Raw genomic sequence first — 18,694 nt, 5'->3', positions numbered from 1 at the left:
TTGATCTCGGAGTTGCAAGTTTGAGCCCCACGTTGGGTGTAGAGATTACTTAAGAAATAAATAAAAGTTGAAAATTAAAGAAATAGGGGATCCCTGGGTGGCTCAGCGGTTTAGCCCCTGCCTTCCGCCCAGGGCGTGATCCTGGAGTCCCGGGATCCAGTCCCCATCAGGCTCCCTGCATGGAGCCTGCTTCTTCCTCTGTCTGTGTCTCTGCTTTCTCTTTCTCTCTCTCTTTCTCTCTCTCTCTCTCTCTCTCTCGAATAAATAAAATCTTTTTTAAAAAATTAAAGAAATAGGGGCACCTGGGTGGCTCAGTGGGTTAAGCGTTTGCCTTTGGCCTGCATCATGATCCCTGGGTCCTGGGATTGAGCCCCATGTCTGACTTCCTGCTCAATGGGGAGCCTGCTTTTCCCTTTCCCTCTGCCCCCACCCCTGCTTGTGCTCTCTTGCTCTCTATCTCAAATAAATGAATAAAAATCTTTTTAAAAAATCTTAAATAAATAAAGCTAAGAAGCTGTGGGGCACTTGTCTGGCTCAGTCGGTGGAGCATTCGACTCCTGATCTCAGGGTCCTGAATTTGAGCTCCACATTGGGCCTAGAGCTTATTTACTTACTTACTTACTTTTTTATCTGTTTATTTTTAAGAGTGGTGAGCAGCAAAGTTTATTGAGTACAAAGCTCCCAAAGAGGGAGAAGACCCAAGAAGATTGCCCTAGAGCTTACATTTAAAAAAAAATTAAAAATAGAGGCACTTTGTGGGCTAGTCCGTTAAATATTTGTCTTCAGGGACACCTGGGTGGCTCAGCAGTTGAGCGTCTGCCTTTGGCTCAGGGCCTGATCCTGGAGTCCCAGATTGAGTCCCACGTCGGGCTCCCTGCATGGAGGCCTGCTTCTCCTCCCCCTATCTGTGTCTCTGCCTCTCTCTCTGTGTCTCTCATGAATAAAGAAATAAAATCTTAAAAAAAAAAAAAAAAGTATCTGTCTTCAGATGATGGAGCCCTTTGTCGGGCTCCTTGTTCACTGAAAAGTCTGCTTCTCCCTCTCCCTCTGCCCTTCCCCCAGTTTATGCTCCCTCCCCTGCCCATAAATAAATAAATAAATAAATAAATAAATAAATAAAATCTTTTATTTTTTTCAACTATTTTAATTTATTTATTTGACAGAGAGAAAGAGAGAGCACAAGCTGGGGTGGGGTTGCAGAAGGAAAAGCAGACTCCCCACTGAACAGGGAGCCAGATGCAGGGTTCCATCCCAGGTCCCTGGGATCGTGACCAGAGCTGAAGGCAAAGACACTCAACCAACTGAGCCACCCACGTGCCCCTAATTGAAATATTTTTAAAAATAAAAATTAAATGAAGAGACAGAACATATGGCTGAAGAAGCTAAGGCTGTTTTGAATGGGTCCTAGGAAAATTGGTCAAATTTGTATTCAGGTCTATTTTTTCTCCATTTCCTTCTGACTTGAGTTAAGTGAAAGAAGAGGTTCATCAGCTACCTCAGTATACTTTTGACACATAGAGCTGAAGTTCACTCTGGGAATAAAAGATATATTTTCTAAATAGTGGGTTGGATTTTCCCCCAGATTACAGACAAATGCAGACTCACTATAGAAAATTTGCTAAATACAGAAAAACACAGAGAAGAAAATTAAAATCACCCGTAGAATCCCATCTTCCGGATGTCCACAGTTAACATTTGACAATCTATAGGGTGATCCAGGAAGTCTTCATTGTCCTTGGGGAGAGGAGTCAAGTACATAGATGGGGACTTGTTTTCTCTGGAGTAAGCATCCAGTGAGACTTGCCAGAAAGAAACCTGAATTTTGGTCCCCCATTCCACCCTCACTCCCTCACTCGAGTCTCCTAAGTAAATAGATGAGAAAGACATAGATTAGAATTTTAGGAAACATCAGACAAACCCAAACCCCATTTCTAAAGGTCTGTCTTTAAATAGATTTCATTGGGGATAACGTTGCAAATCCATTCTAGTTTAGAAATTAATTTTGACATACTTATTAACAGTCATACTGGGAAAGGAATAGAGATGAAAAGAAACTATTTCTTCTAAATGCCAACCTATTTGTGTGTATGATTTGAGAGGAAGATCCCGATGACCCAGAACATCACACCTGAAATCTGCCATCTTTAAAAACTCAGTGCAATTCAGCCAAAACTTGTTGCCTTGGAAGTGCTGGGTCCTGTGCCAGGCCCAAGGTGAAGAATCTTGGCTAAGATCAGGCACAGTACTTGCCCTCAAGATGAGCAGTCTATTAAGGGAGGCAGGCCTGGGAAGCAGAAACCATGTGCTAGTGCAATCTACATACATAGAAGGTACAGTAATGGCAAAGAGAAAAGAACAGCTATATCTGGAGGTTATTTAGGTGAACACATCCTGGAGGATTTTGCCAAGGAGAAAGTAATCCCTGCAGATGTTTGGCTTGGAGGTTAACTCATGGATTCAGATAAGCAGAGAAAAATGATTTATTTGTTTTGTCCAAACCTAATGTGGCCTACTTCCTGAGGCCACACTCACAAAACAGACCTAGTTCAAAAGAAATATTGGTCTGAGGGATTATTGAAACAGTCTCTTTAGGTCACATGCATGTGTGCTCTCTCTTGAATAAGAATACTGAGTCTTGGGGCACCTGGATAGTGTCTGCCTTCCACTTGGGTCATAACCTCTGGGTTCCGGGATAGAGCCCTGCGGTGGGCTCTCTGCTCAGCAAGGAGTCAGCTTCTTCTTCTTCTCCCTCTGTGCTCTCTCTCTCTCTCTCAAATAAATAAATAAAACATCTTAAAAAAAAAAAAGAATACTGAGTCTTTTGGCTAGCCTCTCACCTAACTGATCCTTCCCTTAAGAGACCTTAGAATAAGAGGGAGAAGTGTGGGGATGCCTGGGTGACTCAGAGGTTGAACGTCTGCCTTTGGTTGAGGGCATGATCCTGGGGTCCTGGGATTGAGTCCCACATTGGGCTTCTTGGGAAGCCTGCTTCTCCCTCTGCCTCTCTCTGTGTGTCTCTCATGAATAAATAAATAAAATATTAAAAAAAAAACGAGGAAAAATTGTGTCTTTAGCCACTTGATGGAGGTGGATAAAGGTGAATGGGATCTTTGGATCCTTGAAGGGACCTCTGATCTTTGTCTTCTGGCCTCTTGCTGGTCTCAAGCAAGTGATATTCTTGCTTGCCTGGTCTCTGGATATTCAGCTTTCCTTCAAAGTTAAAATTTTGAGTTACTAGAACCCATGCCCCATTCCCCATCCCCCATGTGTCACTCCGTGTCTCATTTGGCCTCCTCTGACTCTGATGTTATGTGAGATGTCTGAAGTCTGGCTGTGATGGCAGCCTTCCCTGAAGCCCTCACCTCAGAGCCACCTGCTATGTACTATCCACTTCTGCCACCAAGTTCCCAGGCTAGGGTTGCAAAGCTAAGCCTCTAGGCCTCCCAGGGCCTAACTCCACAGCACAGATGACTTGATGTACTTGTTCCTTAGGTTAATATGGGGGATCTTCAGGGCAGCATTTTCCTGAGCCCCAGATGAGAAGAAGGTAGTGTCCTCAGTGCTACTTTGATTTATTCAACATACCTCTTACTCTCTGAAACAAGCATGGGCTCCCAAAAATAAGGACACACGTGATAGTTTTATGTTCTTCATACCTTTCCTCCTTTGCTCCATCCTATCCTACCAATCCTCCAGTCTGAATAAGTGAAGCCTTTTTCCATATGTTCTTTCTCCATCTCATCTTCAACTCCTGGTTAAATCTTATCAGGAATCAAAAGTGTTTTCTCTCCATCTTGGGAGCCCTGCAGGCGAGGTCACTTTTATGCTAAAATGCAGGGGTGCACAGAGGTGGGGGAAGTGAATAAAATACTGTGGGTAAGAGGCAAGAATTTTGTCTAGTTTGTTAATGTCTTGGTGTATATGCGTCAGCTGATCTTAGATCTTTCCCCTAGAATTCCATCAGTATCTGTCCAATCTCCCTTCCCGCCTCCACATGCCCATGTTACTTAAGGTAATGGCCATGGTTATGGGCGTGAGAAATATTTGAAAGAGCCAATGGACAGAACTTGCCAGATTTCGAGGGTGGCAGAAAGGGACTTACAGTTTTCTGGCTTGGGCAAATGAGTAAATGGTGGTACCACCAATCTAGAGAGCTAATTCAGGACGGAAGTTTGCTTTTTAAAATAAAATAAGTTTGGGGGTACCTGGGTGGTACAATCAGTTATGCACCTGACCTCTTGGTTTTGGCTCTGTGCTCAGCACAGAGTCTGCTTGAGATTCTCTCCCTTTCCCTCTGCCCCTTCTGTTCCTGCTCTCTCTGTCTCCCTAAGTAAATAAATCTTTAAAATAAGTTTGTTTGGGATACTTATGGTTTGAGGAGCTTCTGGACTGGATCGCAAAGAAAGATGATAGCTGGACAAACCATTTGAAATCATTAATTTATGGGGTCCCTGGGTGGCCCAGAGGTTTAGCACTTGCCTTCGGCCCAGGGTGTGATCCTGGAGTCCCAGGATCGAGTCCCACATCAGGCTCCCTGCATGGAGCCTGCTTCTCCCTCTGCCTGTGTCTCTGCCTCTCTCTCTCTGTCTCTCATGAATAAATAAATAAAATCTTAATAAAAAAAAAACCCATGAACTTATGAATGTAGTTAGGACTTATTTGTGGACAATACTCCTAGGATGAATCATTTTATGAAACACATGGTCCAATTTCACCTTTTATATTTTTGAATTTTTTAAAGATTTTTTTTAAGTAATCTCTATACCCAACATGGGTCTCGAACTCACAACCCTGAGATCAAGAGTCGCAAGGTCTACTGACTGAGCCAGCCAGGTGCCCCTTCACCCTTTATACTTTGTGTAATCAACAGTTTTCTATCAAAAAGCTAGATGAAATCAGCAACTCTGAAGAAACGGCTTTTTTTTTAAAGATTTTATTTAAAAATCTCTCTCCCTCTACCCCCTGCCTCCTTTCTCTAAAAGAAAGAAAGAAAGAAAGAAAGAAAGAAAGAAAGAAAGAAAGAAAGAAAGTAAGTCTTTCTCCTCCAACTTTCTTCTCATTTTATACCAATGAGATGAAGACCTAATGAGTAAGAAACTTCGGGCACCTGGCTGGTGCGGTCCATGGAGCGTGCAACTCTTCATCTAAGGTCGTGAGTTTGAGCCCCACAGTGGGTGTGGAGCCTACTTAAAAAAAAAGAAAAAGAGAGAAAGAGAGAAACTTTGATTAGAAAGCAGAATAAGGGCACTGGCCACAGGGATAGGAGGTGAAGGATAGAGATCCCAGAAATGAAACAGAAGAATGTTCAAAAAAAAAAAAAAAGGGACACCTGGGTGGCTCAGTGGTTGAGTGTCTGCCTGTGGCCCAGGGTGTGATCCGGGGGCCCCTGGATCCAGTCCTGCATCGGACTCCCTGCAGGGAGCCTGCTTCTCCCTCTGTCTCTGCCTCTCTCTCCGTGTCTCTCATAGATAAATAAAATCTTAAAAAAAAAAAAAAAGAATCCTCAAAAATGAAATAGAAAATTCACCTGAAAATGAAACATTACAATTCTGCCCAGAATGGAGCCTGTCCTGGTAAGACTTTACTACCTCTAGAGAAAGCTGGGAACCCATCCACAGGTTGCCACGTCAGCAAGACCGGGGCTGACTGTTCAAAGGAAAGTATGCATATATGCATATGTAATCACTGTGCAAACTGTAGTTGTTAACATCGTTTATTCCTCAGAAAAGTACAAAAATCCAGCAATGAGGACAAGGCCAGCCCACAAGTAGAGAACAGGATATGAATAAACTAAAACACAATAAAGTACTATTGAATCTATTTTCTATTTAAGGTATATGGCTTATCTAAAATAAAACAGAAAAAGAGGGCTGGTTGGGAACAAGGTGTGGTATCTGGTCAGAAGGGAAATCATCGTATGCACAGCCTCTATGACCTTTGTCACTTTTTTCCTCCACATATTCATGCATGAAAATGACTCAACACTAACACTAGCAGCTTATTTTTAGCAAGGGCAACAGAGCCAGTTAAAAACCTAAGCATAGTAGCCGTTGCCAATTGATAGTCTCACACATCGGAAGCAGGGAACAGATAGATACTCATTTGTTCATTTCAATTGGATATGTGTGACTCGAGGGGCACCAGAGAGTCGGCCTCTTTCAAGATATATATTTGCTCTTTCCTTCTGCCTTGGTGCTGGGAACTCCCTGCGGAGAGTTACTCCTTTGGACATGAGATCTGAACATTAGGAGGTCACTTAGCTAGCAGTGGAATCTAATTCCCTCCTTTTACAAGTGAGGAATCATCCATGGTCACCTTCTGGCTTCATTGAAGCTAGTATCTAACACTGGACTAAGCTCAATGCCACATTCAGGACTCTATTTTTCAAATTCTGAAATCAGAAGCCAAGTATCATACATTTGATATAAGATCATATGTCTGGAAGAAGAGGACATATCCTGGCCTATCTCCCATTCTGTTATATAAATGTTGCATATAAGGGAATAACATTGTTTACTATCAAGTTAGCAGAAATCAAGACTCAGAGGAATATATTCTTTTTTTTTTTAAGATTGTATTTATTTATTCATGAGAGGCACACAGAGAGTCAGAGACAAAGGCAGAGGGAGAAGTAGGCTCCCAGTGGGCAGCCCAATGAGGAACTCCATCCTGAGACCCCAGGGTCACACCCTGAGCTGAAGGCACATGCTCAACCACTGAGCCACCCAGGTGCCCCTAGAGGAATGTGTTCTTTAATGTTTTGTAAAAAAGTTAAAATTCAAAATCTTGGCCAAGCACAAGGCAATAAACACAAGTGATTGAGAGTGTACAAGGTTTCTGGAGTTAGCTCCCGGGGTCTGAATTATGCTTCTGTCACTTAACTAGCTGTGTTTCTTAAACAAGTTACTCTCTTGTACCATAGTTTCCTCTTCTGTAGAATGAGTTTGAGAATATGAGTACTAGTCTTACAGGGTTGTTGTGAAGGTTCGATGCCATAATACACACAAAACATTTTTTTTTCACACAAAACATTTTGAATAGTGGCTGGCACAGGAGTGTTCAGTAAATGTAAACTACATTTTTAATTCCTGTCGGATTATTAGTGAGGAGCCACACCCAGCTCCATCTCCTATGGGCATCTCTTCTTACTAGGAGTCTGTTACCAAATCACACCCTGTGTGTCTGCATTCTCATGGAAGGATTTCTGCAGCATGATATCATCTCTCGAAAACTACAGAGGCCAGGTATGTTCAGGGGTAGTGGCCCAGTTGGAGACAGGACCTAAAGCCCTGACATGAGAAGAAGGCTCGAAGTACCTGGATCTGAAGCCCCTACTGAAGATAGCCTCTGAGGAGATCACAGAGCTGCCTTCCAACTTTAAATACACACATAATTTTAATAAGTCATCCAGTCTATTGTGTTTTTGTTATCCAAGCCTGATGGACTAAGTATCATTAAACCACTGAGACTTGTGATTGACTTTTGGCTCTAGCATAACCTAGCCTATCTTGACTAATACAAAAGGTGCTAAAATCATAGTATTACGGAAATTATGGGGCACCTGAATGGCTCAGTTGGTTGGGTGTCTGCCTTTAGCTCAGGTCATAATCCTAAAGTCCTGGGATTGAGCCCTGTGTTGGGCTCCTTGCTCAGCTGAGAGCCTACTTCTCCCTCTCCCTCTGCTTGCTGTTCTCTCTCTCTCTCTTTCTCTGTCAAATAAATAAATCAGGAGGAAGACGTGGTCTCCACCAGAGCGGAGTCCAGGATGCCCCGCTCCTGCTCCTGACTCACCGCTGTTCGCTCTCACTGAGGAACAAGCGGGTCAGGAAGCCACACTGCAGCCATGGCATTTAAAGACACCGGGAGACACCCTTGGAATCAGAGGTGGCGATTCACTGAATTAGAATTACTCTAACCAGCCGCAATGTAAAATCTTTGGAAAAGGTATGTGCTGACTTGATCAGAGGTGCAAAGGAAAAGAATCTCAAAGTGAAAGGACCAGTGCTGATGCCTACCAAGACTCTGAGAATCATTGCGAGAAAGACTCCTAGTGGTGAAGGTTCTAAGACTTGGGATCATTTTCAGATGAGGATCCACAAGCGACTCATTGATCTGCACAGTCTTTCTGAGACTGTTAAGCAGATTACCTCCATCAGTATTGAGCCTGGAGTTGAGGTTGAAGTCACCACTGCAGATGCTTAAATCAACCTTTTTAATAAATTGATTATCTGTTGTTAAAAACAAACAAATAAATAAAATGCAAAAAAAAAAAAAAGAAGTTATAGATTATGTGATATCCAGCCCCAATTGGGAGAGACTGGAGAGACAAACCAAACCAGTCCAGCATTATGATCATCATCAGTGAAGACAAAAGACACCAGGCCCATGTAACAGACTCCCAGTAGGCGTCTTGGAAAGTCAGATGACAAGAAAGCAAGAGGGAGACAAATGTGAAATCATTGCTCTGAATGGTGAACCTCTTCAGGCTTCCCCCAGAGAATTTTAGTCTGTTAAGACTAGACCAGGGTCAAGGCAAGTGGAGAGACTTTTCCAGGCAAAGAGCCCATGTCTTTGCAAAAGGCTTTATTATATCTAAGTTTAGAAAGTGGAAACAAGAGGAGGGTTGTAAGAGAATGTGAAAATAAGTGGGATTGAGGAGCTTAAGGAGAGAGAAAAAAATCAATGGCATTAGAATCATCGCTCTCGTAGTCATGAGCAGAAACTAGGAGTGTCAGAAGAAGGCAGTGTAGTTGAACAGGAAGAAAAGAGATAACTGATCCCATTGGGGTTGCCTTGTAATCCTTGGCATCTTATTGGGCCGGAAAAGCATATAATTCCTGAGGACACAATGTTAAATGGCATGGTGTGGTAGTTAACATGAACTCTGGAGCAAGAGTGGCACGGATTGACAGCCAGCCTCTGCCACTTACTGGTTTTGTGGTCTTGGCTAAACTATTTAACCTTTCTGGGCCTCATTTTCCCCACCTGAAAAATAAAAGTTAGAATCAGGCCCACCTCATATAGCTGCTACCCCAGACTATGTGAGGAGCCTCTTACAAGTTCTTTCTCTCATCAGCAAATTTTGCAGGTTTCCCCAAAAAATCTCTTCTCCTCCCTCCCTCAAGGATCAGGGCCTCACTCAGAAGATTGATGATGCAGTTTTTTTTTTTTTTAACCATATTGCAGAGCTAGAGACAGACAAATGACCTGTGTGCAATTTTTTTCCCGAAACATAGGCAATTACCTTCACCAAATGATCGTGCTGTTTGATTTGTAGTTTGACTCTGGAGTCAAAAGTGGGAGGGTTCATACTGCATTCTTGATTAAGGGCAGTGAAGATTCCCACAGGACTCATTCCTAATTAGTATTATGAATGGCCTCTCTTTGCCCTGCATCCCAGGATGCCTTTCTGTTTCTCACATGTGGGCATAATGCGTTAGTTGCTCTGATTCCTTAAATCATTAATAGCAGGACAGACATGACCTGAATCAATTCTATTCTTTGCACAGTGTTAGGGCTTGCTGTCTTATTGATTATGATTTCTTTGCATCTCATAGTGCATCTCATAGTGATCCCTCAGGAAAGTGAGACTTTTAGAAAAAAGCCTTCCACGTGGTGAAGAAGCACACACGTAATTTAGAGCTGAAGTTCTGGCCCTGCATGGACTGGCTTTAAATCCTAGTTCTGGGGCACCTGGGTGGGGCTCAGCAGTTGAGTGTCTGCCTTCAGCTCAGGTCCTGATCCCAGAGTCCTGGGATCCAGTGGTGCATTGGGCTTCCTGCATGGAGCCTGCTTCTCTCTCTGCCTGTGTCTCTGCCTCTCTCTGTGTCTCTCATGAATGAATAAATAAAATCTTAAAAAAAAAAAACACCTCGTTCCACTTCTTCTGGCTGTCTGAATTTGAGCAAGTCACCCACCTTCCATGAGCTTCAGTTTCCCTACCTAAAAAATAAGGACAATAATAGTATTTACCACACTAAGTGGTTGTGCATACTACTATAAATAAAGCACTGTGCCTGGCACAGAGTAATCCTTCAATATATGTTGTCTATTATCATTCATTTTTGTGTAACAAATGAATGGCAATTATTGGTCCTTTTAAGATACTTTTTCCTTTTTTTTTTTAAGATTTTATTTATTTATTCATGATAGTAAGAGAGAGAGAGAGAGAGAGAGAGAGGCAGAGACACAGGCAGAGAGAGAAGCAGGCTCCATGCAGGGAGCCCGACGTAGGATTTGATCCCGGGTCTCCAGAATCGCGTCCTGGGCCAAAGGCAGGCACCAAACCGCTGCGCCACCCAGGGATCCCTGTTTTTTATATAATTTCATTTCGTTTTGTTTACGATTTATTGATTTGAGAGAGAGAAAGAGTGCAGGTGAGGTGGGGAGGGGCAGAGGGAGAGGGAGAGAGAGAATCTCAAGTGGAAGTCTGCCCAAGAGACTCCATCCCACAACACTGAAATCATAAACTGAGCTGAAATCAAGAGTCAGACACTCAACTGACTGAGCCACCGAGGTGTCTCTATATAATTTCATTTCTTTAGTTTTTTTTTTTTAAGATTTTTATTTATTTATTCATAAGAGACACAGAAACAGAGGCAGAGACATAGGCAGAGGGAGAAGCAACCTCCATGCAGGGAGCCTGATGTGGGACTCGATCCCAGGACCCCGGGATCAAGCCCTGAACCGAAGGCAAATGATCAACTGCTGAGCCACACAGGTGTCTCTTTAATTTAATTTCTAAAAGGCTCTACCCTGGGCAGCCCCAGTGGCGCAGCGGTTTGGTAACGCCTGCAGCCTGGGATGTGATCCTGGAGACCCAGGATTGAGTCTCACATCAGGCTCCCTGAATGGAGCCTGCTTCTCCCTCTGCCTGTGTCTCTGCCTCTCTCTCTGTGTCTATGAATAAATAAATAAAATCTTAAAAAAAAAAAAAAAGGCTCTACGCTTGGCAAGCAATAGCATATTATATATTGTAAAAATTCTAGAAGACACGTTTGACGTATTGTTAGAATGCATATTTGTTTGTCAGATATTGGAATTTATATCTACACAATCACAAAAAGTCTGCCTTTGAAATAAAAGAACATTGTCAATGTTTTCATGTTTGGCTTTGAGGTATTTATATAACACTTTTATGCAAATAACCCCCACCTATTTCTTCTTAGGCTTAGCATCTCTTCTGAACCCCAGATAAATGTCTTCAGTTGGTTACCGTACGTTCTCTCTCTTGTATCACCTCCATCAGATGCATTACATCTTCCTCTAGCTGGCTTTTTCGGTCTTCCCTATTTGAATAATATCATTATTATCACAATTCTTAGGTGTAAAATTCTGTCATCCATAGCTATAAAAAAACCAGATATTTATTATTTACTTTGTGCCAGACACTGTGTTAAATTTTATTGCATTACTTTATATAAATCCTCTCAACACTCTTATGATGTCATGACAAAAACTGAGGTTTGCTTGGCGATATTGGATGTCTTGACCAAGATCACATAATTAATATGTAGTTGATCCAAGAATCGCCCCCACATCACTTGAAAACAGACTCATGATCTTCAGCACTATCATTGCTGTGATAGAGTTCCTTTCCAGCTCTTGTCAATCATATTCAATCACTTCCCAAACCTTGTTAGTTTAGCCTATGAGTTTTAGCACAAACATCCCTTTGACCACTTTAATCCTCATACCTTGATTATTGATGACATTGGCATTTTCTTTATGGGCCTCTTTGCTTCCAGTGTCTCCCTATCCAATCTACCCTCCAGACTATAGCTAGATTCTTCATTGTTCTAAAGCATAGCATTCCCCATGTACCAATGTAATCCTGAATAAATCGAGTCATCTCTTTTGGTCTGTGTGTATGCCTATAAAGTGAGTGAATTAGATAGCCACAACAGTTTTATTAAGTTCTAGAATTTTAAGATGTTTCTCAGGTCACTGTTCTACACTCAAAGTTTCCATGACTCTCCATTAACTACGGTCCCAATTTCTTGGGCTAGCATTCAAGGCTTGTCATTAATCTGCTGGTCTTCTCCCCCACTATTCTAGAAGCACTCTATCAGGAGTGTCTAATGAGTTTCTCTGACATTTTTTACTTTTTCCTGTTTGCATCCTTTGCTCTTGGCTATTTTCCTTGTCTCCCAGAACCTACAGACTTGCCTATCTGCCATCTTCTCTCTGTGCATCCCAATCATACTTCGGTGAAACCTTCCCCCTATGCTACCAAGGCAGCCTAGTGACCACTCTTTCTCCACAAGAGTTGGTGTCATTAGTGCAGTTCACTAAACATTACTCCTGTTATTATTTTGGGGGAGGGTGAATATATTCAAATTTGCAAGTTTATTGTTGTTGTTGCTATTTAAACAAGGGGAGGGTGGAAGGCCAGGGATCTGATGTCTGAGGTAGTGGATTCCCCTTCCCGGAAGTTTCAAGAAGAAACTAAAAAAAAAAAAAAGAAAAGAAACTGAAACCCTTTCTCAGGGTTTCTGGAGAGATGGGTTCATATGTCCATTACGTCCATTAGTTTCAGGGTGCCTGACTGGCTCAGTCAGAAGAGCATGTGACTCTTGATCTTGAGATCATGAATTTGCTTCCCACATTGGGGGCAGAGATTAGTTAAATAAATAAATAAATAAGTAAGTAAGTAAATAAATAAATAAATAAATAAAACTTGAAAAAAAAGATTAGTGTTAGCTTAAATTCTTATTGTTTTTTAATTTGTTCTGTTGAAACATTTACCTACAGAAGCCTGAAGGGTTGTGTATAGAGTTGGGCAAGGAAGGGTTGGGCGAGTCATGTAATTAGGATGGCTTCCAGGAAGAGATGAAATCTTCCTATTTTCTACTGTCCATTCCCCTTCTCCAGATTCTGCCTGGGCAAGATCCTCCCCACCCAATAAGGCTTATAACATTTTTAAAGGAACCTGCCTCCAGGAGATGGTATTGTAGAGTCTATCGATCGACAACCTTGGAATCATCAAACTCTCAGGCTTCACTCTAGACGTACTGAATCAGAATTTGCTTTTTAGGGATCCCTGTGTGGCTCAGCAGTTGAGTGTCTGCCTTCAGCTCAGGGTCTGGGATCAAGTGCCCCATCAGGCTCCCCACAGGGAGCCTGCTTCTCCCTCTGCCTGTGTTTCTGCCTCTCTCTCTCTCTCTCTCTCTCTCTGTGTGTGTGTGTGTGTGTCTCTCATGAATAAATAAATAAAATCTTTTATTTATTTAAAAAACTCCACCCTGGCTGCTCAATAAATAAAATCTTTTTTTTTAAATTTTTATTTATTTATGATAGTCACAGAGAGAGAGAGAGGCAGAGACACAGGCAGAGGGAGAAGCAGGCTCCACGCACCGGGAGCCCGATGTGGGATTCGATCCCGGGTCTCCAGGATCGCGCCCTGGGCCAAAGGCAGGCGCCAAACCGCTGCGCCACCCAGGGATCCCATCAATAAATAAAATCTTAAAAAAAAAGAAGAATTTTTGTTTTAACAATTCCCTATGTGATTTGTTTGTACATAGAGGTTTTAGAAGCACTAGTGCAGCGGTCCCCAACAACTTATAAAGGAGCTTTGTAGATAACTATTGAACGGATACTTAATGCATCCTCTCCTCCGCCACCAAAAAAAGTAAGTAAGAAAGAAAACTAGGGGGTACCTGGCTGGCTCTGCCAGTGGAGGGTGCAACTCTTGATCTTAAGGTTGTGGGTTCGAGTCCCATACTGGGTGTAGAGATTGCTTAAAGATAAACTCTTAAAGGAGCCTTGATGGCTCAGCGGTTGAGCACCTACCTTCAGCCCAGGGGGTGATTCTGGGGTCCTAGGATGGAGTCCCATGTCAGGCTTCCTGCATGGAGCCTGCTTCGCCCTCTGTCTGTGTCTCTGCCTCTTTCTGTGTGTCTCTCATGAATAAATAAATTTTTAAAAATCTTTAAAAAAGAAAATCTTAAAAAAACTTAAGAATAAATAAATAAAATCTTATAAAAAAAACCTTAACAAATTAAAATAAAATCTTAAAGAAAGAAAATTAGGAGCCAACATCTATTTTTTTTCATGTCCCCTATCCTATCCATCCGTAAGACCTATGTGCCAAACCTTGAATATACGTCCTGTAACTAGCCACTTGTCTCTTTTTTCTTTCTCATCACATATTCCAAACCACCATAATTTCCCACTTAGACTAATGGTATAGACTCCATCAGCTTTCCTGATTCTGTTTGAAGAAAAATTTTTTATAACATTTCTTTATTTTATCTTTTTTAAGCCTTTATTTATTTTTTTATTATTTTTAAGCCTTTGTTTTATTATTTTTTAAAGATTTTATTTATTTATTTATTCATGAGAGACACAGAGAGAGAGGCAGAGACACAGGCAGAGAGAGAAGCAGGCTCCATGCAGGGAGCCCGGTGCAGGACTTGATCCCAGGACTCCAGGATATACCCTGGGCCAAAGGCAGGCGCTAAACTGTTGAGCCACCCAGGGATCCCCAAACTCTTATTTTTAAATAATCTCTACACCCAACATGGGGCTTGAATTTACCACTCCAAGATCAAGAGTTGCACATTCTTCTGGCTAAGCCAGCCAGGCATCCCTTTTAAATTTTTTTATTTATTTATTTTTATTTATTTATTTTTTTATTTATTTATTTATTTAAATTTTTAAATTTTGAAATAATAGATTTATGGGAAGTTGCAAGATGCTTAGCTGGCTCAGTCAGTGCAGCATGCGACTCTTGATCTCAAGGTCATGAGTTCAAGCCCCAGGTTGGGCATAGAGCTCACTTAAAAGAAAAGATAAGATTTATGGGAAGTTGCAAAAAAAAAAAAAAAAGTACAAGGAAGTCTCATGTATCCTTAACCCAGTGTCCTCTAATGGTAACATCTTGCATAACTACAGAACAATATCAAAACCAGGAAATTGACATTGGTATAATCTGCAGAGTTTATTCAGATTTCATCAGTTTTACAAGCACTCATTTGTGTGTATGTATAATTCTATGCAGCTTTATCACATGTGTAGATTCATGTAACTGTCACCACAATCAAGATACAGAAGTAGTCCATCACTCCAAGGCTCCCTCTTACTACCCTTTTAGGAATACCCCATGCCCTCTCCCGCATCCCAAACTCCTGAACACTCCTAATGTGTCCTCTATCTTTAAAATTCTGTGAATTCAAGAACATTATATAAATGCAATAATGCATACTCTCTCTTGAGATCTATCCAAGTTGTTGTGTGTCAATAGCTTTTTTCTTCTTCTTTTATTATTATTTTTTAAAGATTTTATTTATTTATTTGACAGAGAGAGCGCAAGCAGGGGGAGCAGCAGGTGGTGGGAGAAGGAGAGACAGGCTCCATGATAAGCAGACAGCCTGACTTGGGGCTCTGGGGTTTGATCCCAGGACCCTGGGATCATGACCTGAGCTGAAGGCAGATGCTTAACCAACTGAGCTACCCAGGCGCCTCTCTTCCTTTATTATTACTTTTTTTTATTTTTCAGGATTTTATTTATTTATTTATTCATGAGAGAGAGAGAGAGAGAGAGAGGCAGAGACACAGGCAGTTGGAGAAACAGGCTCCATGCAGGGAGCCCGACACGGGACTTGATGTGGGAACTCCAGGATCATGCTCCGGGCCCAAGGCAGATGCTCAACTGCTGAGCCATCCAGGTGTCCCATTCTTTTATTATTGAGTAATGTTCCATGGTACAGATGGATAGAGACTAGTTTGTTTAAGCTTTCATTTGATGGACATTTGAGTTGTTTCCAGTTTTTAAAAAATATTTTATTTATTTATTCACGAGAGACACACAGAGAGAGAGGCAGAGACACAGGCAGATGGAGAGGAAGTCTCCATACAGGGAGCCTAATGTGGGACCTGATCCTGGGACTCTGGATTAGGCCCTGGGCCGAAGGGAGGCACTCAACCACTGAGCCACCCAGGCGTCCCTGTTTCCAGTTTTTGGCTATTACAAATAAAGCTGCTAAGGACATTTGTATGCCGGTTTTTGTGTGAAAATAACATAAATCTTTAATTTCTCTGGAATAGACACCCATGAGGGCAATTGTCAGGTCATATGGAAAGTGCCTGGTTAGTTTTATAAGAAACTGGCAAACTTTTCCTGAGGGCCTATACCATTTTACATTCCCACCAGCGATGTATGAGGGGATCTAGTTTCTCCACCTCTTCAACAGCACTGTCACTATTTTTTTTTCCTTTTTTTTTTTTTTTTAAAAAAAAGCAGGCTCAACACCCACCATGGAGCCCAACCTGGAGCCCAACATGGGGTGTAAACTCAGGACCCTGAGATCAAGACCTGAGCTGAAATCAAGAGTTGGATGTTCAACCCACTAAGCCACCCAGGAGCCCCTTTTCCCTCCTTTTAAAAGTAAACTCTACATCCAACATGGGGCTCAAACTTACAACCTCACTACAGTGAGATCAATACTCCCGTGCTCTACCCATTGAGCTAGTGGGGTGCTCTTTTTTTTTTTTAAGCATTAAGATAGGTGTGTAGTGCTACCTCATTGTGGTATTAATTTGCATTTCCTGGGACATCTGGGTGGCTCAGTGGTTCAGCGTCTGCCTTCAGCTCACAGCATGATCCTAGGGTCTTGGGATGAGTCCCACATCAAGTTCCCCGTGGGGATCCTCCTTCTGCCTCTGCCCGTGTCTCTGCCTCTCTCTTTGAGTGTCTCTCATGAATAAATACAATCTTTTTTTTTTTAATTGCATTTCCCTAATGGCTAATGATGTCGAGAAACTCTTCATGTATTTATTTGCCACCTGTAAATCCCTTTCAGTGTAATGTCTATTTTTGCCTTTTGTTCATTTTCTTCTTTCTTCTTTCTTTCTTTCTTTCTTTCTTTCTTTCTTTCTTTCTTTCTTTCTTTAAGATTTTGTTTATTTGAGAGAGAGAGTGTGTGAGAGCATGTGCTAGAGCACAAGCACAGGGAGTTGCAGAAGGAGAGAGAGAAGGCTTTCCACTGAGCAGGGAGCCAGACTCAGGCTTGATCCCAGACTCTGGGATCATGATCTGAGCCGAAGGCAGATACTTAACCAATTGAGTCACCTAGGCACCCCTCTTTTGTTCTTTTTCTAATCGGACTTTTTTAAACTGTTGAGTTGTGAAAATTCTTTATGTGTTCTATATACAAGGCCTGTATTGGATACATGATTTGCAAATATTTTCTTTTACCCTGCAGCTTGTTTTTTTTTTATCCTCTTCTCAGGGTCTTTCAAAGGGAAAATGTTTTTATTTTTGTTAGGGTCCAATATATCAACCCTTTCATTTTATGGATTGTGCTTTTGGTGGCAAGTCTAAAAACTCTTTGGCTGGCTCTTAGTCCTGAAGTGTTTTTGTTTTTGTTTTTGTTTTAAGATTTTATTTATTATTCATGAGAGACAGAGAGAGAGAGACAGGCAGAGACACAGGCAGAGGGAGAAGCAGGCTCCATGCAGGGAGCCCGCCGTGTGACTCGATCCTGGGATTCCGGAATCACGCCCTGGGCCAAAGGCAGATCCTCTACCCCTGAGCCACCCAGGTGTCCCTGAAGATTTTTTTTACCATGTTTTTCCTAAACTTTTTATAGTTTTACACTTAAATCTGTGATCCATTTTTTAGAAATTTATTTATTTGAGAGAGAGAGAGCTTGTGCAGGAGTCAGGGGATGGCAGAAGCAGAGGCAGAGCCCCCACAGTGGGCTGGATTTCACGAAAGATCAGGACCTGACCCAAATCATGAGTAGGATGCTTAACCAACCGAGCCACCCAAGTGCCCCTTTATGATCCATTTGTTTTGTTTTTTAAGATTTTATTTATTTATTCATGAGAGACACAGAGAGAGAGGCAGAGACACAGGCAGAGGGAGAAGCAGGCTCCATGCTGGGAGCCAGATGTGGGACTCGATCCCGGGTCTCCAGGATCACGCCCTGGGCTGAAGGTGGTGCTAAACTACTGAGCCACCCAGGGATCCCCTATGATCCATTTTGAAAGAACCTTTGTTTAAGGTGGAGGTGTAGGTAGATGTTCTTTCCTTTTTTCTTTGCTTGCATATGTCCAATTCCTTCAGCAATATATATATATATATACATATATATATATATATTTTTAAGTAACCTCTACAAGTAGCCTAGGGCTCAAACTCACAACCTCAAGATCAGGACTTTCCAACTGTACAGACTGAGCCAGTCCAGAGTCGCAGGACCAGCTGTTGATAAGACACCTGATTCCTCTTCGTACCTTGGCCGCACCCATTTATTCTATGGCAGTCAGTGTGATTTTTTTTTTTACATGTATCAGATGATGTCACTCCCTGTTCAAAACCTTCCCGTGGCACCGCAACATAACCCGGCCTCTCTCCGATGCCATTCCCTGCCATGGGATGCCCACTGTAGTAATATTCCGCAGATAATCACCAGACTTGCTCCCTCGCTTCAGGCAGGTCTAGTCCATTGTCACTTTCTCAGATTTTTTTTTTCCAGCCAACGTTTTTAAAATTGCTTACTGCTTTCAGTCTTTCTCCCTTGCCGTGCTTTTTTCTTTCTTTCTTTCTTTCTTTTTAAAGATTTTATTTATTTATCCATGACAGACACACGGAGAGAGGCAGAGAGTGGGGCGGAGGGGGGAGGGCTCGATCCCAGGACCCAGGGTCACGCCCTGAGCCGAAGCAGGCGCTCAACCCGAGCCACCCAGG

General features: G+C 42.2%; 1 long non-coding RNA gene and 1 pseudogene across 1 annotated transcript; one reads left to right on the top strand and one right to left on the bottom strand.

The window, feature by feature from the left end:
- Positions 1-7,828: 7,828 nt before the first annotated feature.
- Positions 7,829-8,274, top strand: LOC140607495 (small ribosomal subunit protein uS10-like; annotated as a pseudogene).
- A 2,824-nt stretch (positions 8,275-11,098) lies between these two features.
- LOC140606516 (uncharacterized) lies at positions 11,099-12,210 on the bottom strand. The gene is made up of 2 exons (XR_012008860.1): positions 11,697-12,210; positions 11,099-11,347 (listed from the first exon to the last, which is right to left on the bottom strand). It is a non-coding gene; the product is annotated as an uncharacterized lncRNA (long non-coding RNA).
- Positions 12,211-18,694: the final 6,484 nt, after the last annotated feature.

Source organism: Canis lupus, chromosome 16, assembly GCF_048164855.1.
Source record: "Canis lupus baileyi chromosome 16, mCanLup2.hap1, whole genome shotgun sequence".
Lineage (NCBI taxonomy): Eukaryota > Metazoa > Chordata > Mammalia > Carnivora > Canidae > Canis > Canis lupus.
This window is presented reverse-complemented; position numbering and strand designations above follow the sequence as displayed.